The sequence below is a fragment of the Podarcis melisellensis genome, assembly GCF_964234715.1.
Source record: "Podarcis melisellensis genome assembly, chromosome: 11".
Lineage (NCBI taxonomy): Eukaryota > Metazoa > Chordata > Lepidosauria > Squamata > Lacertidae > Podarcis > Podarcis melisellensis.
Genome location: NC_138543.1, coordinates 28,795,452 through 28,822,716, shown reverse-complemented (window position 1 = coordinate 28,822,716; position 27,265 = coordinate 28,795,452). Strand labels below are relative to the sequence as shown.

General features: G+C 39.9%; 2 long non-coding RNA genes across 6 annotated transcripts in view; one reads left to right on the top strand and one right to left on the bottom strand.

Annotated features, from left to right (window-relative positions):
- Window positions 1–27,265, top strand: part of LOC309380351 — a 481,084-nt gene that overhangs the window by 62,535 nt on the left and 391,284 nt on the right. For 4 of the 5 annotated variants that reach the window (XR_014172855.1, XR_014172856.1, XR_014172857.1 and 1 more), the window contains one exon: window positions 16,100–16,257. This is a non-coding gene — a long non-coding RNA (uncharacterized lncRNA). Of the gene's footprint in view, window positions 1–16,099; window positions 16,258–16,964; window positions 17,056–27,265 lie in introns of all 5 variants that reach the window. The other variant, XR_014172858.1, reaches the window with a different exon arrangement.
- Window positions 16,272–27,265, bottom strand: part of LOC309380368 — a 664,373-nt gene continuing 653,379 nt past the window's right edge. The window contains exon 3 of the long non-coding RNA XR_014172884.1: window positions 16,272–16,925. This is a non-coding gene — a long non-coding RNA (uncharacterized lncRNA). The remainder of the gene's footprint in view (window positions 16,926–27,265) is intronic.

The following is a 27,265-nucleotide window of genomic DNA, read 5'->3' as shown; positions in this document are numbered from 1 at the left end:
CGAAGAGTCGGACACGACTAAACAACTAAACAACAACAACAACATACTTCCAAATTTTTCTGAGAAGCAAGACATCAAGGACACCTGGTGATTCTAGTAATTTTGAGACACTTCCAGTCACTCCTGCAGCCATATTGAAAATCCATGTATGAAGGAACCAAAGAATACCCCAAAAAATCCATGGCGGGAGGGGTGTGGAATGACTGCTCCTCTGTCCTCCTTTCCTCTATCCTTTTCTGTGCTTGTCCCTTCTCTTCAAGAAGTGCCAGGCAATCGTTTCTGACCTACTCTCACCCCATAGTAATTACATGCTCTTGGTATGGGAAACATTGCTTGAGGTCATACATGGTTTTAGGATTTTCTTTCTAGTCCTGAGGGCTGGAAATGTTGCAAATAAAAACTGCCCAGAGAAAATTGTTAAAGTGACAGGATTGGTAGAAGGGAAGGATGTTATCTTACTATTGGGCTGCATGAGAGAAAGAAATGACAAGAAAATGCTCACAGGAGAAATATATGCCATGCTAAATGCTGGAATAAAATGAAGTGTTGAATTCTGGAGAGTCTCTGTAACATATGGGGAACACAGACTCCTACCTATGTAGCTGAGACTTTTAAGAAAAAGAATAGATGAGATTTTCCCTAGTAATCCAGAGTTATTGTTGTTTGCAGACAGAGTCTATGGAAATTGAGTTGTGTAGGAGGCAGCAATAGATTATGAAATATCTATCAAAAGATTCAGCATGTGGGTGATAGTTTCTCTTTGACTGATGTTGTCTGCTCAGGGGGTGGAATCTCCCAAGATGGATGGATGTAATTATTCATGCACAGGCATGCACTTTGCTGCATGCATGTTAGCAAATCAGGTAATTATAAGTAGGCAGGATTAGAGAAGCGCTTTGCTAGGTAAGTGTGTGCAATGTCCAGTGCAGAACTACTTACCCATTTAATATTTTAGCATTGTAGACAGAGGTCAAGCCTATAAAATGTGATCCTCAGAGCCAGGTGATACAAGTAGTACTGCCACTCAACTCCCAGTTTGTTTCTTTTATAAAAATAATAATAATTAAAGAAGCACTTTCTTATCCCATGAGCCTGCTTGATCTCTCAGATGATCTGGAGAGGTCCTGTTGAGTGAACCACCCAGCTTAGTAGCTGGGCTGGGGTCTCAATATGAGGCTCTCTTGATTGCAGCAGTCAGGACACAATCTAATACTTGAGGTATGCCAGCTAAGGGGCTTAGGATTTGACACCTGTTCCATTATATTGACAGAATGCCAGATATCTTGCTGGCTATGACAGATGTGCTGGTGGAACGCCCTCATTATTCCAGTGGAACACTCAGTCAGAAAGCTGGTGGAGACACAGCAGCAGGAAGGGTGCAAGAGGGTGCTCTTCTCTCTTCCAACCACAAAGAAAGCCTGCTACTGCTTCAAATGGTAGCTCGGCAGCAGCCTCCAAGTGTGTTCCTCCAGGAACAGAATGCCCCTGCCAAGGATACAACACCTGGAGCTGCAGCAAGACTTTTTTTCTATTAAAAGGTGGTGGGAGGACACACACAACATTTAGCTACCATGCAAAAGTCAGCAATTCTTAACATCCCTACCCCCAAAATAAATATTAATACAGTCTTCAAGGGACTAACTAAAGCTCATTTGGTTTAACAAGCACCTTGAATTTTGTTTCAAAAGTCTGACTCGGGCAAACTTTCCCCATACCCTGGTGATTTCTAAAAGTTCTGCTGCATACCAAGTTGGTGAACTGTAAGACCTTCTGCCATCCAAGACATTATCCTTGATGAGCATGCTGACCTGCTGTATGTTACAAGAGATCTGACTGGACAAGCTGAGAGGAGGTTTTTTGTCTCACTTGTGCCCACCAGGATTTCAAATCCCCAAGCAAACTGACTTGGGGAGTTTGAGTTGCAGTAATATTTCATGAATCCATTGCCCTGTCCAGTTGGTGATGTTTAGCAGTTTCCAAGTGCACCTCTTGAAACAAATTCGGGATTCTGCTGTATTGCTCACCCTACTGCCCAATTGTTTCTATTATTGAGCTGGCAGAGGTGGTTTCAGCTTTGATGTTGGGACTCACCTGGGCTACTTGTTGAGATGATTTCAATGTTTGTGCCAAGACCCTCTCATATGGGGCAGATCAAGAGTGCATGGTTTTCATGATCGCCATTGTTCTATTGCAACTGGTGCATGACCCCACCTCTGTTGTGAAGCACACTCTTAGACTTCACAGGTGATGATTTGGGGGTGGAGGAGTTGAGAATAACTGATGGGTATAATCTGACTCATAGTTTTGATTCCTACTACTTTGCTGCTGTACTTGTAACTGAATTTTATTTTCAATATATTTTGAGATATTCCTTAAATGTATTTTGTTGGAAGCCACTGTGAGTGTCACATTTGTGACACATAAATAATGTTGTAAATAAAGTTGCAGCATAAATGTACATTCAAATTAGAGAAGTTTAGTACTTTCTTTGTTGTTTAATTGGTTTTACTTGGTGAGTAAGAGTGATTCAGCCAAAACTGAGTGCACATAGGTTCAGCTGGTATCACTGGGAGAGAAATCAATTGGCTGCTCAATTTTTTTTTTTTACCTTAACTGGATAATGTCACAATCTAGTAACACAGTTATATTCTCAAGCCTACACTGTACCTAGTTTTATACTTCTTTCCAGCACGTTTGCCATTATTTCCGATGAGTAAGAAATGAATTCACACTTGTAGAAGTCCTATCAGTACCACTAGTTCACTAGCCTCTCACCTCCGGGGTTCAATTTCAAGAAGAGGTTACAATTAAAAATAACTTGGATCGCATACAGTCCTCCATCTGTGTGCACCATGATAACGACTGTCGTGTGTGTCACAATTGTCAGTGTCTCCTTAGTGCAGTTATAGGAAAGGAATAACAGGGGTTCTTTCACAGGTCAGAGACAAGGTATATTACCCGAGCTTTGGAGCAGATCTTCCACTCTGATTTGTTTCAGGTCAGAGCTGTTAAGATCTTTCACATTTATGAGTTCTTACATTCACTTGCCCACTGAAAAGGAGGTGCGGCTGGGAACTCATTGACTCCAGGTGCAAGAGTGTTCCCTTTGCCTGTGTGGAACTTTCACTAGCTTTTAGTTATTATGGCTTGCAGTAGTTTCCCCTCCACTCCCCTAAAGAGCAAAATGAGGACTGAGCATGTGAGCGTTCCGGCTGACAGGAGCAGCAAGCATGGAAGCATTGCACTCTTTTTGCAACTCCCTATAGGTCTCTTAATTTAACGTGTTCATAAGAGTTGCGATTATGGAGATTATAAGCAGCAGGTTCCTTGAAAGTACGTACCACTTATTTTAATAGGACTTGCTCACAAGTATATAAAGGATTAAAGATGTTCCGTGCAATCCTATACATGCTTACTTGCCCAGGCAGTTGCATTATATGACCCATGAGAGCAGCAAAATAACTAGACTGTACAATGGTGATGGAATAAAATCAGGTCAATTTTTTATTGACAGCAGCAGGAAGGGCAAGGGTTGGCATAGCATTGGGTCCCAGGACCAGTTCTTCATTCCACAAGCCCCATGTTGATGGAATGGACCCACTGAGTTTGGATCGCTTCCATACCTGTACTACATGAGTCGGCCAGTGTTGAACCTTGCCGTGATGCAAGCCAAGCAAGCAAGGTCTCACTGGGGGACCAGGATGCAGATTCTAACTAGGTGGATATCGAACCCATGCTTTGGTTTGCCATGGGCAATCCCCCACTCAGGCCCCTTATGGGGGCCCTCATACTATGTTGATCCTGACCAATGCTATTTCCACCCTCTTACAAACATTTTCTTCCGCCTAACAAAGCAAAGCCATAATTTCACTGAGGGAAAGGTGAAAAAAGACTCCAACCAAGTGCCAGTCAGGTTGAGAGGGGCGGGGGGAACATTTCTGGCCCTGTCAACCAATGACCCAAAATTGCTCAGTGAAGGCTCTAACCCAAAGGTGGGTGGGCGGGAAGCTCTCAAAGCAAAATGGCTGTGAGATCCAGGGGAAGCAGCCTTATATAGGCTCCCCCCCACTAAGGCTCATGGGACAGTTTTTCCCACGAGCCCATCACACAGAGAAGATACTGGGCAAAACCTTGCTCAGTATTTTGCTGCAATCTATGGGCCACAGCGCCTCAGGACAAAGGCGCCCCATGTTTATTGGGCACAGAACAAGGCTTAGAAGGACTTCCAATTAAGTTCAATCCAATTTATTCCTAAGTAAATGTGGATAGGATTGCAGTTATTTTTTTCATGTTTATGTTGAACAGCTGCAGGCAACAACAGTATGTAACACTAGTTTAAGGGAAATGGGTTATCAGTTAATGTATCATCTTAGCTCACTATAACTTGGATTCTGCCATTTGTTGAAAATATAAGCAACATATCCCATTAAATATGCAAATCACCAGCAATCCTCTAATTTGTGTTATAATTCTCAGAACAACATTCTCAAACCCCAATCAGTTGAAAACTTGGAAAATAGGAAATTGGCTGAAGACACCAACCAAAGATTAGGACAGTTGGAAAAAGAGGTAAGACCACTCAACAAACAAGTAGGTGAACACCAGACCTACCTCTCGATGATTGAATTGAAAAATAGGGAGACCAATTTAAGGATAAGATCTGTACCCGAGGTGGAAGAAGATAAACTGGCTGAGTTCCTGACTAAAATATTTTCTGTGCAGTGGAAACTTGAAGAAAAAGACTTTAAGATTACATCAGCCTTCAGGCTGGGAAGATTGACAAGAAAAGACAAGCCCAGAGATTGTTTGATTACAGTGAGATCAAAGGAGGAAAGGGACAGAATCTTGGGCCTACACTACAAAACTCCATTGGACATTTTGGACAAAAGAATTGAATTTTATAAGGATATCCCTAGACAGCTGCTGGATTTGAGATCAGAATACGCGGAACTAGCAAAATTATTGAGGAGCAACTCAATTATCTTTAGGTGGGAATTTCCCCAAGGATTATCGTTTACTTTCAGAGGGAGGAAGATCAAAATCAGAACATTGGAAGATAGAGACAAATTCCTGAACCAGTACGGAGAAGACCTTCATAAAGGACTTGGATCATTGCCGGAGCCTGGAGCACCAAGGGAACCGGCACCCCCGGAGGACAAAGTACCACCCACTGAAAAATAACCAGATATCTACAGGATGTCTCTGCAACTTCTGAGCTGGAACATAAATGGCTGCAACATCCCCGAGAAAAGGAAGAGAATCTTTCATATATTAAAAAAGGAACAATTGGACATTATTTGCTTGCAAGAAACACATGTGACTAGGCTCCATAGAAAAGTTTTGGTAAATAAAAGACTTGGCCAGGAATTTATATCTTCAGACAAAGTAAAGAAGAGAGGGGTGGTGATATATGCAAAGGAGAGCCTTTCACCTAAATTATTATTCAAAGATGAACACGGCAGAATTTTGGCAGTTGAAATACAATATCAAGGAGAAAAAATTATGTTATTAGGAATTTATGCACCAAATGAAGGGAAATCGGAATTCTACAAGAAGTTGCATGAGAGCATGCTGGAGTATCTGGACTTTGATAACATCATTTTGATGGGAGATATGAACGGGATTGTATCAACTAACATGGATAAGTCGCAAGGTCAAAAGGTTACCAAAGATGGCAGACTACCTAAGACCTTTTTCGAAATGACAGACAATATGGACTGGATTGACATTTGGAGAACGAGAAACCCCTTGGGAAAGGAAGGAACATTCTTCTCTGAAGCCCACCTGACTTGGACAAGAATCGACCAAATATGGATTACTAGAGGTCTGGCACCTAAGGTTAGGAAAGTGGAAATCTGCCCAAAGACCTGCTCCGACCATAACGCTTTGAAAATGGATTTGACACTGCTCCCAACCGGCTCCTTTCGATGGAAGATGAATGACAACTTATTTAGAGATCAGGAGATTATCAAAAAGGCCCAAAAAGCTTTGAAGGACTATTTCGAAATAAATTTGAATACAACGGTGGAAAAAAGAACAATTTGGGACGCAAGTAAAGCTGTGATGAGAGGGTTCTTAATACAACAGAATGTCATTAAGAAAAGGAAACAAAATGAAAAGAAAGACAAAATTTTGGAGAAAATAAGAGAATTAGAGAAGAAGTTAAGAGCAAATCCGAAGTCACAGCCGATTCTGAGAGAAATTAAGCTTTATCAGGCACAATATTCCAAATTGATAAACCAGGAAATAGAATGGAAGATTAAGCTAATGAAACAAAAAACATTTGAATCGGCAAATAAATGTGGGAAACTGCTGGCTTGGCAGTTGAAGAAGAGACAAAAGTTGAATATAGTAACAAATTTAGAAATTGAAGGAAGAAATATTCAGAACCCTGTGGAAATTAGAAAATCCTTCCAGAAATATTTCAAGAAACTGTACACTCAAGGGCCGCAAAATGAAGTTGAGATTGAACAATTTCTGAAAAAACATAGTCTTAAAAAATTTACACAAGAAAATAGACTACTCCTGAATAGTCAAATAACACGACAAGAAATTGAACAAGCCATTCAGAACATGAAGCTGGGCAAATCTCCAGGACCAGATGGCCTGACCTCCAAGTATTATAAGACAATGAGTGACTATTTGATTCAACCTTTGATGGAGGTCAGCAATGAAATTTTGGAGGGAAAGAAGGCGCCGGAATCGTGGAAGGAAGCTTTTATCACGTTGATACCAAAATCAGAAACTGAAAAGACACAACTGAAGAACTACCGCCCCATCTCCCTTTTAAATGTGGATTACAAAATATTTGCTGATGTTTTAGCAAGCAGACTTAAAAGAGCTTTGAATGAGGTGATTCATAAGGACCAGGCAGGCTTTCTCCCAGGAAGACATATGTTTGCAAATACAAGGAACATTATAGACATTTTGGAACTTTTGCAAACAAATATAAACACTAAAGCAGTTTTGATTTTCATAGATGCGGAGAAGGCCTTTGACAACATTTCTTGGAAATTTATGAAGGGAAATTTAAAAGAAATGGGGCGGGGGTTTTCAAAATGGGATTGACGCAATATATTCAGAGCAAAAAGCCAAATTGATAGTTAACAATGTGGTAACGGAAGAATTTAAAATTGAAAAAGGAACACGACAAGGCTGCCCGATTTCCCCTCTGTTATTTATTTCAGTCCTGGAGGTGCTCTTGAACTTGATTAGAGGTGACCGGCTGGTGCAGGGGATTGAGGTCGGAGCGAAACAATATAAACTTAAAGCTTTTGCAGATGACCTAGTTTTGACATTGCAGGAGCCAGAATCTAGTACGAAAAGAGTTTTACAACTGATACATGATTTTGGACAGGTCGCAGGATTTAAGCTAAATAAACAAAAAACGAAGGTGTTAGGGAAAAATATGACAGATGCAGAGTCAGAACGGTTTCAGAGAGAAACAGAATTATCATTGGTGAAAAAGGTAAAGTACCTAGGGGTTAATATAACAGCTAAGAATCTGAGTCTATTTAAGGATAATTATGAAAAATGCTGGTCTGAAATTAAGAGAGACTTGGAAAGTTGGGCAAAATTGAAACTTTCTTTGTTAGGCCGAATTGCTGCCATTAAGATGAATGTGTTGCCAAAGATGTTGTTTTTGTTTCAAACATTGCAAATTGTGGACAAAACGGAGTGCTTTCGGAGGTGGCAGAGAGATATCTCTAAATTTGTCTGGCAGGGCAAAAAGCCCCGAATTAAGTTTAAGATACTAACAGACGCAAAGGAAAGAGGGGGCTTTGCCCTGCCAGACTTAAGGCTGTATTATGAAGCCGCAGCTTTCTGCTGGCTGAAAGATTGGCTACTTCTTGAAGACACTGACGTGCTAGATTTGGAAGGTTTTAACAATGCTTTTGGGTGGCACGCATATTTGTGGTATGACAAAGTTAAGATAAACAAGGCCTTTAAGAACCATATTGTCAGAAAAGCAGTGTTTAATGTCTGGACAAAATACAAAGACTTATTAGAAAATAAAACTCCGAGGTGGCTTTCACCCTTGGAAGCTAAGGCTTGGAAAAGACCCAATATGGAAGCCTACTGGCCGAAATATTGGGAATTGTTAGAAAAAGATGGGGACAACTGGAAATTGCAGAGTATGGAGAAAATGAAGGATAAAGTGCAAGACTGGTTACATAACGCTCAGATTAAGGAAATTTTTAAAAGTGATAAAAAGCTAGGATTCCAGGTGGAGAAATCGAAGTTGGAGACAGAGCTGTTAGAACCTAAGACTAAGGTACTTTCAAGAATGTATAATTTGCTGCTGAAATGGAATACGCAAGACGAAATGGTTAAGTCGGCTATGATAAAATGGGCACAGGACATTGGGCATAACATTATGTTTGAGGACTGGGAAAGGTTGTGGACCACTGGGTTGAATTTCACTGCATGTAATGCTTTGAAAGAAAATGTAATGAAAATGATATACAGATGGTACATGACCCCAGTTAAACTTGCCAAAATATACCATTCGTCTGATAACAAATGTTGGAAATGTAAAGAAAATGAAGGAACATTCTTTCACCTCTGGTGGACTTGCCCTAAAGTGAAGGCCTTCTGGGAAATGATATATAACGAGTTGAAAAAGGTGTTTAAGTATACCTTTACCAAGAAACCAGAGGCCTTTCTTCTGGGCATTGTAGACCAGAAGGTGCTAAAGAAAGATAGAACATTTACATGTATGCAACAACAGCAGCAAGGATACTACTTGCTAAGAACTGGAAAACTCAAGATCTACCCACACTGGAAGAATGGCAGATGCAACTGATGGACTATATGCAACTGGCGGAGATGACTGGCAGAATCCGAGACCTGGGAGAAGAAAGGATTGAAGAAGATTGGAAGAAATTCAAGACCTACCTGCAGAAATATTGTGATTTAGTGGAATGTTAAGAAGGATGCTTTGTTATAAATAATTGGCCATCATTAAAATAGATTAAGAATTGATATTTAAGCATGTGGTCATAGATTTGGAAATAAGATGATAATTTGCTTGACAAAAATTATTAAAGATGCAAATGGGTGCGGGAGGCGTGAGGAAGCTCAAGAATATTATGAAACTTTGTTAAAACAAAGCAATAATGTTCATTATTATTGTATTTTCTTATTAAAAAACCTTAATAAATATTTATATAAAAAAAAATCAGTTGAAAACTTGGCATTATTTAATTGACTGATGAATAGATTGGATTAAATGTTAATGTAAACTATGCATTATGTTAGAGCACCCAAGATCATATTTGACCAGGGTCATAGTGGAAGTGGCAGGACTCTTGCCCCTTTCTCTGAATGTTGCATGAGCCCTTGATCCAGGTCAACCTCCTAGAGCTGCTGTTAGAATCAGAGAACTGCAGAGTTGGAAGGGACCACCAGGGTCATCTAGTCCAACCCCCTGCAATGCAGGAATCTTTTGCCCACAACCCTGAGATTAAGAGTCTCCTGCTTGGGTGGTGGTGGGGATATGAGCTTAAAAACTGAAGCCCACAAGTTTGCTTCTTTGTGACTAATGGTATTGTGTGTGTGTGTGTGTGTGTGTGTGTGTGTGAGAGAGAGAGAGAGAGAGAGAGAGGGGGGGGGAGAGGTTATGGTGTGTGGGACGAAGGGGTTAGGCCTCCTCCCTTGTGCTGGCCACAGTCCAAGTCTCTCATATAGATGATTTCATAAATGGGAAATTATGTTGGGGCCTCCAAAGAAGGAGTTCCAACATAAAATAGCAATCTAATTTGGCCCTTAGTAGATCTTGGTTTTTTTCTGAGACAGCTAACAAGTCGTAGAGTTGGGTTCAAACCCTTCTATGAACGTAAATAGGTGTTACTCATATAGGTGTGTATATTTATGAACTGCCAGTTCTTTTAATAAGGAAAAGGAATTTTGGGACACATAGTTTTGGTGGAAAAAGCAAGGGGAGGGGGGGAGAAATGTTCAGCATTTCCCCTACATGTTGTTTCCCCATTCCAAATTGCCCTCCTGCATATGCTGTTTCCCCTGTTGCGTTGCAGACATGAGTTCAAACATGAATCTCGAATCCTCCTGTGAACATTCAGCTGGGAGAAAGCTTTGGAATGGAGAACTAGTGATACTTCCCCCTGGCTTCTGCTAAAAAAGCTACAATATCACAAAACTGCTTGAAATATGCAGATAGTAAAGGACCCCTGGACGGTTAAGTCCAGTCAAAGGCGACTATGGTGTTGTGGCGCTCATTTTGCTTTCAGGCCAAGGGAGCCGACATTTGTTCACAGACAGCTTTCTGGGCCATGCGGCCAGCAGGACTAAACCGCTTCTGGCACAATGGAACACCATGATGGAAGCCAGAGTGCACAGAAACTTCATTTACCTTCCCGCGGCAGCAGTACCTATTTATCTACTTGCACTGGCATGCTTTCGAACTGCTAGGTTGGCAGAAGCTGGGACAAAGCAGCAGGAGCTTACCCTGTCGTAGGGATTCAAACCGCTGACCTTCTGATTGGCAAGCCCAAAAGGCTCAGTGGTTTAGTCCACTTATGCAAAGCCCTGAACTGACTGTTTTTTTCCTGTTGCCTCTGGACTTTGGGAGACATATATGCTATGCATGTATATCTGCAGATACAGTACCTGCTTCATGTAGCTGCCTAGAGAAGATTTCCAAGGCCTGGAAACACTGCAGTCAGTCCAAGTTACTGGGACTTCAGTACTTCCAGGTCAAATGGACTTATGGTCTTAATAGAAAACCTTGCCTCAAATCATGAGATCTAGTTCACTATGATTTTCTACTCTGCTATTTAAAATGCTTTAATACTCTTTTAAAAACAAAAACAAAAAAACCTTCTACCTTTAGTTAAGGCTCTGTGCCAATTGTACAGAGCTACATTTCTTTAAAGGTCTTGTGGGTGCTAGATGGATAAGCAGATTGGCAGGTGCAGTATTATACAGAGCCCCATTAAAGTAGGTGGTTATATTATTAGTATTAGTACTTTCTGAAATTGCATGCCTTTTAAAAATAAAATGGATTATACTATTACTTGTCCTCTTTTAGCAGATGTATTTAATGTTTTAGTTATGAAATATTTGATGGGGGAAAACTCACCAGGGAGATTCTTGGCACTTGAAATTAAGTTCACTTGCAAGGTGGAGAAAGAATTTTAATAATTGCAGCAAAGGTAATTTGATACATTCCTAGCAATAAGTATGCCTGTGACACCATGCTCACTGCCACAAATCAGACTAAGGACTCTATTCATGAATGAGTCATGTCCCGCTTATCCTCCATTTTTATGTGGTGTAAATTTAATGGAAAGATCAGGTAGTGTGTCTTTTCTGTACTAGAACATAGCTCTCTTGACTTCTGTTTATAACAATAACCTTTTTATTAAAAGCGTGTCTCAGTTAAAGAGATCATTTGTACAAATTCAGTGTTGGTTGTAGTAGTAGTAGTAGTAATAATAATAGTTGTTGTTAAAAAACACTTTTATATTTATTTACAACAAGCTCTCCTAGGTAAGAACGTTATTTTATAAACTGGGATTTGCACATAATCTATAACCATGAAGGTGTCCTGACGTCTGCATATAAAAACTCTTTCACTTTCCCCTGCTTTGTTCTGTTCCTTCAGAACTTAATAAGATCTTACAAATCCTCCGAAACACCTATCTAGGTTATCCCCCTATATCCCACAGCTGCCAACTGGATGCCTGTGGGAAACCAACAAGCAATAGCCCTCTCCTGCGGTTGTTTTCCGGCTATGGGTATTGAGAGACTTTCAGCCTCTGTTCCTGAGGTGGCATATAGCCATCATAATTGGTAGCTGTTGATAGCTTTACCCTCCATGAATTTGTGTAATCTCTTCTAAAAGCCACCTAAGTTGGTTTCTATCACTGCATCTCCTAGTAGGAAAAGTCAACAATTTAACTATGTCTGCCCTGAATCTTCCAGCACTTAGTCTCTTTGGATGACTTTTGGGTTCTAGCATTAAGGGAGGAAGAAAAATTTACTTTCTCCACATCATGCTTCCCCATTCACCAAACATAACATTTCTTTTCATACAGTACTTTCTCCAGATAATTTTGGGTGCCTTTTTCTGCATTTTTTCCCCAGCTCTACAGTAGGTTTTTTGTTTTGTTTTGTTTTGTTTTTTGAGATGCAGGAAGCAGAACTGTCCACAGGATTACAAGTGTGATCGCACCATAGGTTTGCATGAAGACACTACAATATTGGCAGTTTCATTTTCAGTCCCTTTTCTAACTCTTCTCTAGCATGGAATTTTCTAACATTTTCATAGCTGCCTCACACAAGGCCCATGATTTCCACCAGAACACCACAGTTTCTTTCCTGATTAGGCACTGCCAGTTCAGACACGATCCATGTATACTTTAGGATTTAAAAGTGGTGCAATGTATTAACTTTTTGTAACCCACTGTGGAAATCATTATTCTGAAGATGTAGGCTCTAACGTATTTGTGAGTTTTGGGATATTTGGGATTGTGGTTGTTGTATAACAAAATTATGTGGATGCAAGGAACTAAATTGTTACACACCCTCCAATATTTCTCCAAGGAAAATAAGGTAAAGGTAAAGGTACCCCTGCCCGTATGGGCCAGTCGTGTCCGACTCTAGGGTTGTGCGCTCATCTCACTTAAGAGGCCGGGGGCCAGCGCTGTCCGGAGACACTTCCGGGTCATGTGGCCAGCATGACGAAGCTGCTCTGGCGAGCCTGCACCAGCGCAGCACACGGAAACGCCGTTTACCTTCCCGCTATAAAGCGGTACCTATTTATCTACTTGCACTTGGGGGTGCTTTCGAACTGCTAGGTTGGCAGGCGCTGGGACCGGAAGACGGGAGCTCACCCCGCCGCAGGGATTTGAACCACCGACAATACGATTGGCAAGCCCTAGGCGCTGAGGTTTTACCCACAGCGCCACCCGCGTCCCTCCAAGGAAAATAGGGGTGTCCTATTCCATGTTAATAATAATAATTTTATTATTTATAACCCACACATCTGACTGGGTTGCCCCAGCCACTCTGGGCAGTTTCCAACATGCATAAAAACATAATAAAACATCAAACATTAAAAAACTTCCCTGAACAGGGCTGCCTTCAGATATCTTCCAAAGGTTGTATAATTACTTATCTCCTTGGCTCTGGCGTCACATAACTCCATACCCTCCAACATTTCTCTGATGAAAATAGGGATGTCCTAAGGAAAAAAAGGGACATTCCAGAATCAAATCAGAAACTGGGATGGCTTCTGTAAATCCGCTACTGTCCCTGGAAAATAGGGACGCTTGGAGGGTCTGCTGTCCAGAGATCCATATGTGCTCAGATGAACACATGAGCCTTCTGTCATTCAGTACTGTATATTATGTAGGCTCTCTTTTGCATGAAAATCTTTCTCCTCAATGGAATTGAATGGAAAACCAGGGTGGACAACATAGCATCTATCACAGAAACCATTTTGTTACTCTGTCAGCATAATTTGTCACTATGGCTTGCTCCGTCACTGGAGATACTCTTTTGCTCCGGTATTATAACTTTTATTTTATTTATTTGAGGCATTTATAGTCTGCCTTTCATAATATCTATCCCAGGGCGGTTAAAGAGCAATCATTTACACACACTGAAGAGCCAACAGGTATGCACCGAGTTCCTGTTTTTGTTTCGCTGGCTCTCTGCAACAAATCACTAAGCCCTCCTGAGCCGAGAAAGTTGTTGGCAGATGAGATGGGGGTGGTGCTGGAAGTGAACAAAAAATAAAATCCCAACAGCATATGTAGATCTGGTGAGTGTGTCGCTTTGGCAAACCCTGCTTGTGAGTATTTCAAGACAGCTTGACAGACTATAGGGGATTAGTTCACGCATACCTTTGAGTCTGCATACCGAAAGCCTTTTAGTAGAGAATTTTTATTATAGCTGTAAACCCTTGGAAAAGTTGCCAATTAGCTGAAAAGCATTATCTGGCTTTGTCCATCTTCTTTTCCTTCAGTTTACAGAAATATAGTAATAAGATAATATATATGTTGTACTCTTTACTGCAAGATGCCCACAGAGGTGCCTGGCACTAAATTGTGCTGAAAAGTTGCTGAATAGTTATCTGGGTGTTCACAATGCCTCTTTTATGTGCATTGATTAATTTTATATTCTTTGCTCCATAAATCAAGGTAATAAGGAACATTTCCAAATGTGCCACTGAAAGTACCTTTTACATTACCTTTGTTCTATTTAGAACCTTGTTTGTATTATATACTGCAGAACAAGCTGATATACAGTTGTAGGTCTAGGGATGTGCAAGTCTCTCTTAGCACTCTTAACATGGTCAGATTATTACTGTGTTCTCTGATTCAACTTGATGTGTTCAAGGATCTTCTCTGATCTGAAAGGTCAGCTGCTTTTAGATGTGCACCAGCAGAATACTAATACTGTCCTTATTCAAATTACCTGGTACAGTACTTATTAAATTGATGGCCTTGTGCTCTAATTTAATACTGCCGTTGTTCAGAGACGGGTCGCAGCTGCACTCTGTGCTGAATTAGGTGGATCTGAGGCAAAGTTCAAGCAGAAACCATGGTTTTGGGCTGCATTTTCCCACTAAATTAGCAGTCAGATGCAGTGTATAATTAATTAGCACAAACCAGGGAAAGCTTGTCATTTAATAAGCCTTTTTTATTTCCACATTACACAAACAGTGGGAATTGATCCATTAAGTGCCTGGCTATTAATGCTGTTTAATGTATGTCTGGTTGCTAAATTGAGATGTCTACTTACATACATACATTCGGTTTTCAAGAGCTCCTCACAGATTGCTCAGCGATTGCTGAGATTTTAAGTCATGTTCTACAAATCAATACCGTCTTATGAACATAGTTGGCTCCGACAGAAAGATCTAAAATGTTAGACGTTGCTTGGTTTGAAAACATTATGTCTGAAAGATGGTCCTGATTTTTGTCTTCTTCTTTTTTAAAAAAAAACCTGTTTACTATTATTGAATATAGTGTTCATTAATTATTAAACTTTGAGAACCATTCAAATCATGAGAAGAGCATAGAGAATTATCTGTGTTTATGTTACAGAAGAGGTGAGGCAGGTGAACAGCTTAGAAATTGCCCATAATTCTAAAACGATCCTAAAATGATTACCTCCATTGGCTGCAATCCAGAAGGGAACATGAACACCACCTGCACATTTTCTGAGTGTTATACTCTCACCATCTGCCCTTAGAATATTCCAAAGATTCTTTTAAAGTGTCACTGCATTTCAAAAGCAGTTTGGCGGGGGTGAGGGGGCAGTCAGCATGAGAGGGATGTTCTGTGCAGAAGTAGTTTGGCCTCTTTGCTTCTTTCCTAAGCTGATGAATGTTAATTTTAGCTTTATGTTGAAACATATCCTCCAATTTCTCCCCCTGCAAAAGAGGCTTCTGTTTTTCTCCCACATTCTCAGGGTGCTTTGGATTTTGATGAGTTCAGGGTTGAGCTTTCTTTAACACTGTGAGGCAAGACCTGCAGGTATAGGGTGGTATATAAATTAAATAAAATTGTGTGTTTTTCTTTCCATGAAACATTTATTGTGGACTCTGCACCCAACCATGGCTGAAAACCCTCATGGGAGGAGTTCATAGAAATCATAAAACTGGAAGGGAGCTGGAAGGGACCACAAGAGTCATAGAGCCCAACCCCCAGCAATGCAGGAATCTTTTGCCCAATGTGCGGCTTGAACCCCCAACTCTGAGATTAAGTGTCTCATGCTCTACCAACTGATGACGTGTTCGCCTGGACTTTAATTGAAGCAACGTGATAAGTTAGGGGAGGCTGGTTCCTTTATACACCAGATTGGTGGTGGTGGCAGGGTAGGGTACAAGTGCATGTTACTTGTCTAGAGAGCTATATTGCAAAATTTGGAGAAGTGCAAATATTAAGGATAGCTGAATTTTGGTTCATGTGTTGTTTCAGGAAGTACAAATGGAGTAGGTTTGTCTTCAAATGTGAACTGAGATGAGCTGAATTTCTCCTCCATTGATAATAGATGGACACACTGATTTTGTTTTTAAGGAAAGTTCTTCCTTTTGCCCCCCCTTTAATTTCGCACTGATTTCTAGGTTCACAGTATACAGCCTCTCTGCAATCCCATACTTACATGAAAGGTCACCTGAGGACAGGATGCTCAGGAACCCAGGAAGGCAGTAGAAGTAGACCACTGGAGATATGACTGGCAGAATGAAAGACTCACAGAGGTCTTGGCCATCTTGAAAGCAAGGTAAGCACAACAGAAACCTCATACCACCATGGAAATTTCATCAACATTTTCTCTCTGCTTTGCTAATTTTTAATACAATTTCTTTTCTCATCAATTGATGGAGAATGGTTAAGAAATCAGATAATATATTTTTTCCAGGCACAGCTCTCATATATTTATTCATTGATGCCACAAATACTGCCATGCTACATCAGGCCAGTGCTTTTATTCTTTAAAAAAAATGTTTAAGGGTAGTCTCATTTTCACTCAAGAAAACCACCATTTTATAGTTCAAATCAGGAAAAATAAATACAGTAAATGGACAAAAGTGCAAAGAACATGCATTACCTCATGATGATGAAAAATAGTAATTTTCCTACTCATATTGAAATACTGCCCCTCAGTGAGGCCAATTTTCATCAGTAAAGCCCTGCACATCCACATACCACACTGCTTCACACATTAAACGCTTGCTTCCGTCTGAGACTCAGGAAACACCGGGAATGGAAATGAAGCCGACATCGGAGGTGGTAACAATGAAACTGACCAATCACTATGCTAGATTCCAACTCCTACTTCACACATTAAATGCTCACTTCCATTTGAGACTCAGGAAACACCGTGACAGGAAATGAAGCTGCCATCGGGGATAGCAACAGAACTGATGATTCACCGTGCTAGAGAAGAAACTATTTTATTATTTTTTAATTAGTTTCTTCTCCCGTTAGATTCACAAAATGTTTAGGGGTATGCGTACCCCTGCATCCCTCCAGGAAAAAAGCACTGCATCAAGCTGATAATCACCTCCAGTAACCTCAGGTAAGGGGTGTTTCCTTAGGCAAAGCATGATGGTGTGTATTTGTATTTGCCATCTTTGGCTGAGACTCAGTACTTGGTAATCAGAACATTGGTCATCATAGCTAATGACTACTAATAGGATTCATTTTATTTGGGTCTTTTTAGAGGAATGCAAAAACCTAACCCAACAGCCTGTAGCATATTAGCATTTTTATTAACCTGGGATTCAAATACCCCACTCAGCCATGAATCACACTAGGTGACTTGGGACCTGTCGCTCACTCTCAACCACTGTGGCATTTGCCCTCCTATGTGTGTGACATCATACTGGGTTCATAGGGAAAGGGCTAACTAATTGTAAAATGACTAACCAATGGGAACCCAGGGGGCAGAGTTAACTGTGTATAAGGTTTATGCACAGAGGGGGTTTTTAGGGAGTTAGAGTTGTTGAGAAGCCAGTCCGGAGTTAGAAGAGAGAGATAAGAAAAGTCTGTGGGTTGGGCTAGTCTGGTGGGAGAGAGTGAGAGAATTTGTTAAGAGGAGTCAGTCAAACAGTTGAGATAATCAGTCAGAAGGTATTAGGAAGGTATAGGCCGGTAAAGAAACTAAATTTAAGATACTGACAGGAATATTATCTGAGAAACCATAAACTTGTTAATGTTTGTAAAATAAACTTGTTTTTTTGGTTCACTTTTAACGACTGACTGGACTCAGTGTTTTACCAGAGAGTAACTGGTTGGTGGCAGCAGGGAAGCAAGCACAGTGGTGGCACAGGGATCAATAAACAGGTGGTTTGTTGTTGTTTTAAAAAAATAATTTTTATTAAGTACAAATTAGAAAACATACATATTCACAACAAAAGAAAAAACAAAAGAAAAAGAAAATACATCTAAACAAGGGAAAAGAATTAGAGAATATTTTGTCTTTTCATATTTACAGTTATTTATACCTCTATAAAATGCTATTCACAATAAAGCAGTGAAATGAAAGATATCAGAAAAAAGAAAAAAAGAACAAAGAAAGAATAAAAAAGTAAAAGAAAAAGATCATAAGTGAAAACTTTTAAAAGTAGATAAGTACTCGCAATACATAGCCGTTTCCCATCTATATTTATATTCAATTGTATAATTTCATCTTGTCCTTATCTACCTTAAATAAATTGTTTTTTTAATAAAAAAAAGACTTCCACCGTTTACCTCGCGCGTTTTTAATAATCCGTTCATCAGAACCTCTGTTCTTCATATTTTCCCTTCAGATTACCTTAATGTCTCACTTTGTATTTTTTATATTACGCACAGGATTATTCTAAACACAACCAGATTTTTGTGGTTGAGCTCTGGTTTTGTAAATAATCATTTAAGCACTCCCATTGCTTCATAACCATAGTTTTTGATTTTCTCCTTATTATATCCGTCAATTTTGCTAATTCCAGGTACTCGTAAAGTTTCCCCAACCATTCTCTTTTTGTTGGGATGCTGTCTTCTTTCCAATAGCTAGCAATTAAAATTATTGCCACTGTTGTCGCGTATAGAAATAAGTTAGTTTTATCTTTTGAGATATCTTTATCTAGAATTCCTAATAGTTATCCCTCTGCCTTTTGTGTGTGTGATATCCTTATCAATTTTTTTATTTCGTCATGGATCATGTCCCAAAAGGTTTTAATCTTTGGGCAGGTCCACCACATGTGGTATAGCGTACCTTTTGTTCTGTTACATTTCCAACATTTCCAATAGATCAATAGATAGTTAAATGTCCGGGGACCCTGTGTGATCGCCACAAACACCTTGAGCTCCTTGGTGGAAAAAAGATGAGATACAAATGCAATAATTAAAGAATAGAAATAAATTCAGTAGACGTCCATTTGGTGGTGCATTTCCTGCCTTGGTCACAAGGGACATTTGAAGGACTCTAAAGCCAGAAAGGACAAGGAATGCAGCAGATTTTTTTGCAGAGGAATGGGATCTTGCATTGGTTCATCTAAGGTGGGGATTTGAATGCCAGGGACTAAGAGTTTGGAATTTCATATTCCACTTCCAACTATGCCATCATAAGTACAAGTAAAGTTATGGAAATCAAAAATAATAATAAAATAACTTCTTGGGTTGTACTGAATTGTTAATTTGTTTGAACACAAATAGTAATTGCACACTAATGTGCAGAATGATAACTTGATTTTTGACAAATGGTGATACATTTATGTAATGGTTGTTTAAAAGTTATTTAGGCAAACTTTCTTTGAAAAATGTGTTGCAGAGTGGCACATGTTCAGAAATATCTCACAAAAGGCAAACAATTTAAAAATATTCTATAATCCTTTCACTGCTATTAAGAATTGTCAGAAGATTTAGCATCAAGTAGTCTGACTGAATTGACCTTAAAGTTGATGTGAGCAGTACTGAGGAAGATTATGAAGTGATTTTGGGGGCATGTCTTCTGTAAACACCTTTTGTTCTTCTGTCAATACAAGGTTCAAAGAGCATCTGATGCTACGATAGCAGGGAACGTCATCATTCTTAGGTTGAAGCCAAGGTTTATGGAAAGCTGCGTTGGGATGAGTGACAGGTTAAGAAGAAAGACCTTAAGTCCTTTTCCCACAACCCCTTTAGTAAAAGCAGAAAGGATTTTTTCTTTCTTTGACTCTCTTAGATTAGTGATGCTGCTCTGCAACTCTCGTGGCTCCTCAAAAATCACAATGAGGACTTTGGTTTAGTTTCAGGGTCCTGATTTGGATGGTTTAGAAAGTTAAAGAAATGTGGCATAGAGAACTTGTATAAGATAGTGGCACTTACATGGAACATTTGGTACCATTGTGGGTATATAAACTTGATGGCCATTGGCAAGTATCTGCAAAGTAAACTAGAGCTGGAGTACAAAAGAGTATAAAGTAGGAATTAAACATATTGTTGCAAAATAACACAGCACAGTTCTATGTATGTTTACTTGGAATTAAGTCCCACTGGGTTCAGTGAGGTTTACTTCCAGCAAAGTGTGTATAGCAAACATTGTATCCTTAAACAATTTTGGATTATTAGCTTGCCGTTCTACTAACTGCAAAAGTATCAAAGTAAATACTATCAATGTACAAGCATATGCAGAGTGGTAAGTATGTGTACAGACTCATTCCCCCTCGCCACACACATATAAAGCTTCTTTGCTGGGCATTTTACAACTCACTAGTCGTCTTTTGTATCAGAAAATTAGAAATATACATGAAATCAATCCAATCAGAGCAAATCCAGAATCTTCTATTAATATTTTCTGGCCACTTTTCATCATTTTGGAGCACACTTTTAAATAATCTGTATAAAATATGGCAATAGGAGCAGTAGATCAATGACTGTGCCTCATATCGGGCACTGATTGGCAATACGGCTCTATTTGTGCACATATTTAAGTTGGATTTGCACAGCCAATTCCTTTCCCACATAGGGTGACTTTTGTGGTCTTTTGTTGCAGGAAGATCTACCTAGAGCCTGGTAGAATATAAAATGTGTTGCATCTATTCCTATGATCTCACATGAATCACATGAATGGTGATGGTTACAAAAAAGAAAGAAAGAAAAATAGGAAAGCTTCAACTGTTGGTAAACAAAGTGACGAAGCTTGTAAGAATAAGACCATAGTACTGAAAAGCCTTTGGTGGAGTAAAAATAATTTTTCATATTTCTGTAGTAGCATTTGTATACAAATTAGGAGGAGGTAGAAGAGCAGGAAGAGGATCCTAGCAAGGGGTGTGGCCAGGACTGGGACAAGCAGGGGAATGGGGAAGGAAGTACTCACAGGGTGACAGAGGACAGCTAGGGGAAGGGGGTCAATGCACAGGAACCAGAGCAGCAGGACCCATCACCAGACCCAGAGGGGCCCCTGTCTCCATGAACACAGTGGGTTCTGGAGCAGAGGGAGGGACACTCTAGGAGGCTGAGGCAGACAAGGGTCCACAGCCCAGCTCCCTAGCTGGCCAGGTGGAGCTTGCTAACTCTGGGAGGAGGGGTGTGATTCCTCAGCTAGAGAAGGCTTGGAACAGGTGAGGGTCACCTGCCTCATCAAGCTCAGATGCTGCAATCAGTGTGCAAAACACAGAAGGGAAGCAGAGCTAAGGGGCTATGTCAGCTCAACTGCCTATGTTGGTGGATGTTGACTTGGATGTTTCTGGACTCTACGGGACTGTGCTTTGGGTTTGACTCTGGACTGTGTTCTGACTGCTGGACTTCAGACTTAGCTACTTGACCCTGGATTGTGTTTCCTGACCTTTGCACTTTGCTTGTGTGGCTTGAACTTTGGACTTGACATACTGACTTGCTGCCAGGTAGGCCAGGGATCCTGTACCAGTTGTTCAGGTAAGAAATTTTAGGGGTCCGGATTCTGAAGAAGCTACAGTTCTTCATTTCTGTTTGCTTGGGTGCTCTCTTATCCCTTCGGCTGACAAATGAAAAAACAATGTGAGTGAATAACAAAAGGTACATAGTTCTTGTATGTTCTCAGAGGATGGGTTTTGTGTGAGTGTGTGCCTATATAATCACCGTTACATTGCCCATACCTTGCTTTTTTAAGTCTCAAAAGCAGCATGACCTTAATGTACACTTGTACAGTTAGGTGCATAAAGCAAGTGCCCTTTGGTGGTAGTTATTCTGGGTCTCTCTGTGGGTTCAGTAAGGATGTCTTGTCTTGTTTAGCACAATAGCATTAACGGTGTTGTTCTTCTAGGTCAATGCTACTCAACCTTTACCAGCTGGAAAGCCACTTCAAATTGAATTTTTAAGAAGATATGAGATGCACATGTGCACACTTCAGCAGTTTCCACTGGTAGTCTTTCAGTGTATAAAATCCATTGCATACCGCAGTGAAAATTTAAACATAAGTGGAAAGATGTGCTGGGAAGAATTGTTCCTAACATAGTTAGAAACTTTAAAGCTTACGTGAAAAGGTTAGCAAATGTTTTTAGACAAGATCCTAAAGTGGAAGTGGGAAAGTAGAGAAGAGTGATAAGCGGAGGAAAGAATAGTTGCTGGGAATGTACCCCAAATATTGCATTATTGGCCTTCTTGAGGAAAATTGAAACATCTTTAGCCAAAGGTGGAAATACATGTCAGCAAAGAAGCAAACTGAAGTGGTTATGAGTGACTTGGAGGAGAAAGAGCAGCCTGTAGAGCAGGGATGGCTAGGTAGTGGACAGGATCCAGTTTGCCAAGCCATAGGCAAGAGCCTTCCAGCCCTGCTGCTTTCTCATCTGACCTGATTGGTAGATAAGGCACTCTGGCTGATCTTTAGATCTCAGGGGATAAAATCCTTCCGACTGCTCTTTAGAAGTCCTCTCTAAAGAGCAGTTGGAAGGATATTTTATCTCCCGTCTTAGCAATATGCACACCACAGTGCTGAGATCTGAGATAAGCGCTCTGCCTGCCGCTTAAGAGTAAAGGGCACCGTTTTCCGTATCACCTCAGCTGGAGTGGAAATGTTGACTTTGTTTGCACGGTGCTCAAGTTGGGAGCACCTGAAATGCGGGGGGTTTCTTTTGTGTGTGAGAGTGTGTGTATGATGGCACATGTGTGAGAAAGAGCATGTTTGACTGCATTCATGTCTGCACGTGAAAGGGACAGATACACTGTGTGTCTGGTGAGTTTGTGTACTGTATATATGGCAAAGGTGCATCTGTGTGGATATATGTGTTTGCATGGCCAGACGCACCAGCTTGCGTGGGCAATTGGGGGAGAGGGCAATGCCGCACCTCCTTCCCTAAGCTGGGCAGAGGCTTCCCAGACTTTAGGAAGGAGGTGCCAGGCCTCTGACAGGATGCTGGAACTCTGCTGTCGCCTTCTCAAAGCTGTGTGGGCTTTGGGAAGGTGGAAGGGCACTTTGACCCCATTGGAACATTGCGCCTCCCTCCTTAATAAAAAGAGAAATGTTATGCCTTGCAGAAAAGGATGTTGAGAGGGGATATTATAGTTCATTGGGTAAATACATTTTGTTCTTATCTAAGAACACTGAATCTGCTTAACACCTCTTCTCCCTTTATCCTATATAGTGGTACCTCGGGTTAAGAACTTAATTCATTCTGGAGGTCCATTCTTAATCTGAAACTGTTCTTAACCTGAAGCACCACTTTAGCTAATGGGGCCTCCCGCTGCCACCGTGCTGCTGCTGCATGATTTCTGTTCTCATCCTGACGCAAAGTTCTTAACCCGAGATACTATTTCTGGGTTAGCGGAGTCTGTAACCTGAAGCGTCTGTAACCTGAAGAATCTGTAACCCAAGGTACCACTGTATGTTAAAGTAGAATGAAAATGTATACATTGTTACCTTAGTTCTCAAACTTAATCCGTTCCAGAACTCTGTTCCAAAACCAAGGCATGCTTTCCCACAGAAAATAATGCAAAACTGATTAATCCGTTCCAGACTTTTAAAAACAGCCCCTAAAACAGCAATTTAATATGAATTTTACTATCCAATGATGCCATTGATCCAAAAAATGAAAGCAATAAACAATGTGCTATACTATAAAATAAGACATTATTGTAGATGATAAAAAATTAAAATAAAATATTTTTCATACCTGCACTGATGATAGTCATTGTTTGAATGGAGGGCTTTTATCCATTTCCGCAGTCACACAATCAATCAGTAGCTGAACTGGGTTCTACACAGTCACAAAAACAAATTAACCGAAAAAGCCTCAACAACAAAAACACAAAATAAATAGCGAAAACAAAAGCGCCAAACTTAATCCATTCCGGGAGTCTGTTTGACTTCTGAAATGTTTGAAAACCAAGGCGCAGCTTCTGATGGGTGCAGGCGCCCCAGAAACAATAGTCAACAACTGCATTGGATGTTTGTCTTCCGAAAAACGTTCGAAAACCTGTACACTTACTTTAGGGTTTTTGGCATTTGGGAACCAAGGTGGTTGAGTACCAAGGTACCATTGTATTAGTATGCAATAATAAGAGAGCCAGTGTGGTGTAGAAAGTTGGATTTGGACTATAGGGAGGTAATATCCCAGATCATTGGGTAGGGGTGAAGTTTATTGGTTTCTTCAGCATATCTCACAAGTTTGTTGCGTGCCTTAAGAGAAATAACGTGTTTAGAGGAACTCCTCAGGGAAAGGGTGGATACAGCTTTAACTTTAACAAAAAAAAATCCAATGTGGGAAGCCAATTAATGTTAATACACAATGGCAACTTGATTGAACGTCCTTGCATCATCTATATTCTATTACTGGCTACATGGTCTCCTTAGTGTATTTCACATCTCTCCATTCTTCTGTGTCCTTTTTGAAATGCTCCTACACAGAAAAGCATCTACATTTATTTTAGAATAGTTTGTCATTTTTATGTAATCGTAACTCAAGCTGCAATTTGGAAAATTTGTCTTATTTCCACTACTGAAAAATCATATTTTCTCAGTTACAGCATGTCAGAAGTATAATTCATGTTAATTCAAAATACCTTAAGATATTTCTAAGTATTCTTCATTGTAGCAAACTGAATATTCCTTGAAAGGATTTTTGCACATTCAAAAGAAAAGAAGGGGGGGGGGAAGGAGTAATTAACTGCTCTAAATACGCTCCCTCTTATAATAATAGGATGTCTTCAGTCAGATTTGCAGAATTTATTTTATTTCACTAATTGATTGGTATATTCATCATTCAAGGATATATTAGGTAGAGCTGGATTCTAAATGACTTTCCTCTGATAAGCCTTCCAATTAATTCTTCTCACACTGTTTTCCCAGTGACATTTGAACTTCTTTCATTATATAAAACACATCTTGAATAAGACATTGCTGAATAATAATCAGGGATGCTAACATGTTAAGAATTAGACCCTGACAAAGTCAAATGTATTCTGATTTAGACAATGAGCTCAACTAATGTCATTTTCACTGTATCATACTGAAAGAGAATATATTCTTTCCCTCACTGCACATGTGTTGTTAATTTACAAATGTTTCAAGAAAAATATCTGGAGCATATTATAAATAGGGAGGAGGAATAGACTCTTTTTTAATACTTAAGGCATACCATTTTGAGTTTTCATTGCATTTTTTATTCCATGTTGTCAGGTGTTTGTTGTCTCCTTTTTGAAAAGGGATGTCTTCATTTGGGCAAGCAGCCATCAAATAAGTTATTCTTTAAAACCCGTGTTAAATCATGTGCTAGGTTACATTTGCTTGCCAATTTGCATTTTCCCTAATACAGTCAGCAGATTTCCCTCACATAGACAGAGAGCACGGATAATATCGGATTTAACTGGCTGGCTAATACAAGGAGCAGCTCATTTTAAATGGTCCCTACATCTTTATAGGAAGTTAGAAATGAAGACATTACTTCAAAATGTAGGTAATTATTGCCTCCTCTTTTATCAGTTCTATTTTCTGAGGTATTATCATAAGATAGCACTTTAGTATTAAGTAGGGCCTTAGAGTGGCAATAAATCAGTCCAACTGAGTCATCATTGTCCGAGGCATCTGAACTACTGAAATGTTGTGGATCCTACAGAGAGTGTGAAATCACTTGACCCTTGGCATTAACCTTTGCTGAATGAATAGACACTGCTTTCCACATCATGGAACAAAAGCAGAATAGTATTGATTAAACACCACATTCACTTGATATTAAATACTGGCTGAACTCACTCCTTGCTTTTCAGTTCCAGAGGGAGAAACCCAGAGAGTTGCTGAGTCTCAGGAGATTGCATGTTTGTAATTCAGAGCAGTATTTTTCCTACAAAAGTCCACCCCCCCCTTGGATCAATAGCTGGCAGCCATGATCAGCCATGAGTATGTATTGTCAATTCTGACCTGTGTACTTTATCACTCAAGGTGAGAGGTCATGACGCTGTGACTAATAAGGTGGCCCTACCAGGCATGAATTGTTTCCTGATCTTAATTCAACATATATCTTTTTTTAAAAAAAACCCTCCATTCTTTTCTAAAACTGTTAGTTGTTTTCTTTGAACAGCTGATTAAGCTGCTCTGTGACAACACTTATTTACTAAACCCCTCTGAGAGTTCTGCTAAATGGTTTTGCTCTTGGTGAAGATTGTAGTTCCCCAAGAACGTAGAAGTAACAAGTTGAAGGCTTGGGACTTCGTTCTTTGGGACACCTTTGGATGAAAATGTTTGCTTGATTTGATTTGAACAGAGGTAAGAAGATGACTAAATAGAATTGAATGGAAAGGATGAATATGTGAAGTTACAATATATTAAGCTGAGAACTGAGAAGCAGCAACAACACTGGGCCTTGTACAGCTCTCAGCCAGACAGGAAAAATTAAATTCAAAACAAATGGAGAGTACAATCCTGTGAAACTTAGTTCCTTTCAGAGCACAGGGACTTCTGCCTTTAACTATACACTTTAATTCCATTACTTTCTGAGGGACTTATGCTGACCTTTACTGGATTGCTCCTAGACTGTGCATCTAAGAGCTGATATTTTATGCAAAATGGCATGTAGAATTTCAGACTGTCCTACTACAGCCATCAGGTGGTCATGTTTTTGAATGCTTTCCCATATAATATGCATTCTCTCCGTGTATTAAACTAGCACACTGGAGAAAAAATTGATTTGTATAGCCCTGTTCTAGATTTGCTTATTTATATGGTCAGAAATATCTCCTATCACGTCCGTCCACCATCTTATTTATTTTAATAGTCCTTGTGTTTTTGAGCAGCTTTTCGGTGTGATGTTGTGAATGCAGTAAATTTGCATGATTATCAGCTTTTTCTATGAAGTAATTTTTGCAGCCATCATCTGCTGAGATCGTTGTGGAGGGCCTTCTTCAATGGGTCAAATACTGAGTTTCCTTGCCAGATGCCATTGTAGGGAATTAAGTCTTAATTCAGAAACATCTGCATTTATTGGTGATCTCCAATGAAGTTTTACTCAGAGTTGACCCATTGAAATCAATTAACACGACCCAGTTAGGTCCATTAATTTCAATAGATCTACTCTGAGTAAACCTTAGTTGAATACCATGCATTGCAGATTTAGGATGTTGGATCCTATAAGCATCACCATTGTTTTCCTCTTCTGAGCACAAACAGCTGTTAATGTTTGTGTGCTGTGATGAGCAAAAGCAGACATTCCTTCAGTGTATGGTTTAATACTTGGACTGTCTGTTCTGGAAATAGATGGCTGAAGAAAGGTGATAAAATGTATCCTGCTCTTTAACTTAGCAGTCCTGCCTTTTTATTGGAGCCGATCTATTTTAGAAGCATCTTGTATCCCATCTCCTCA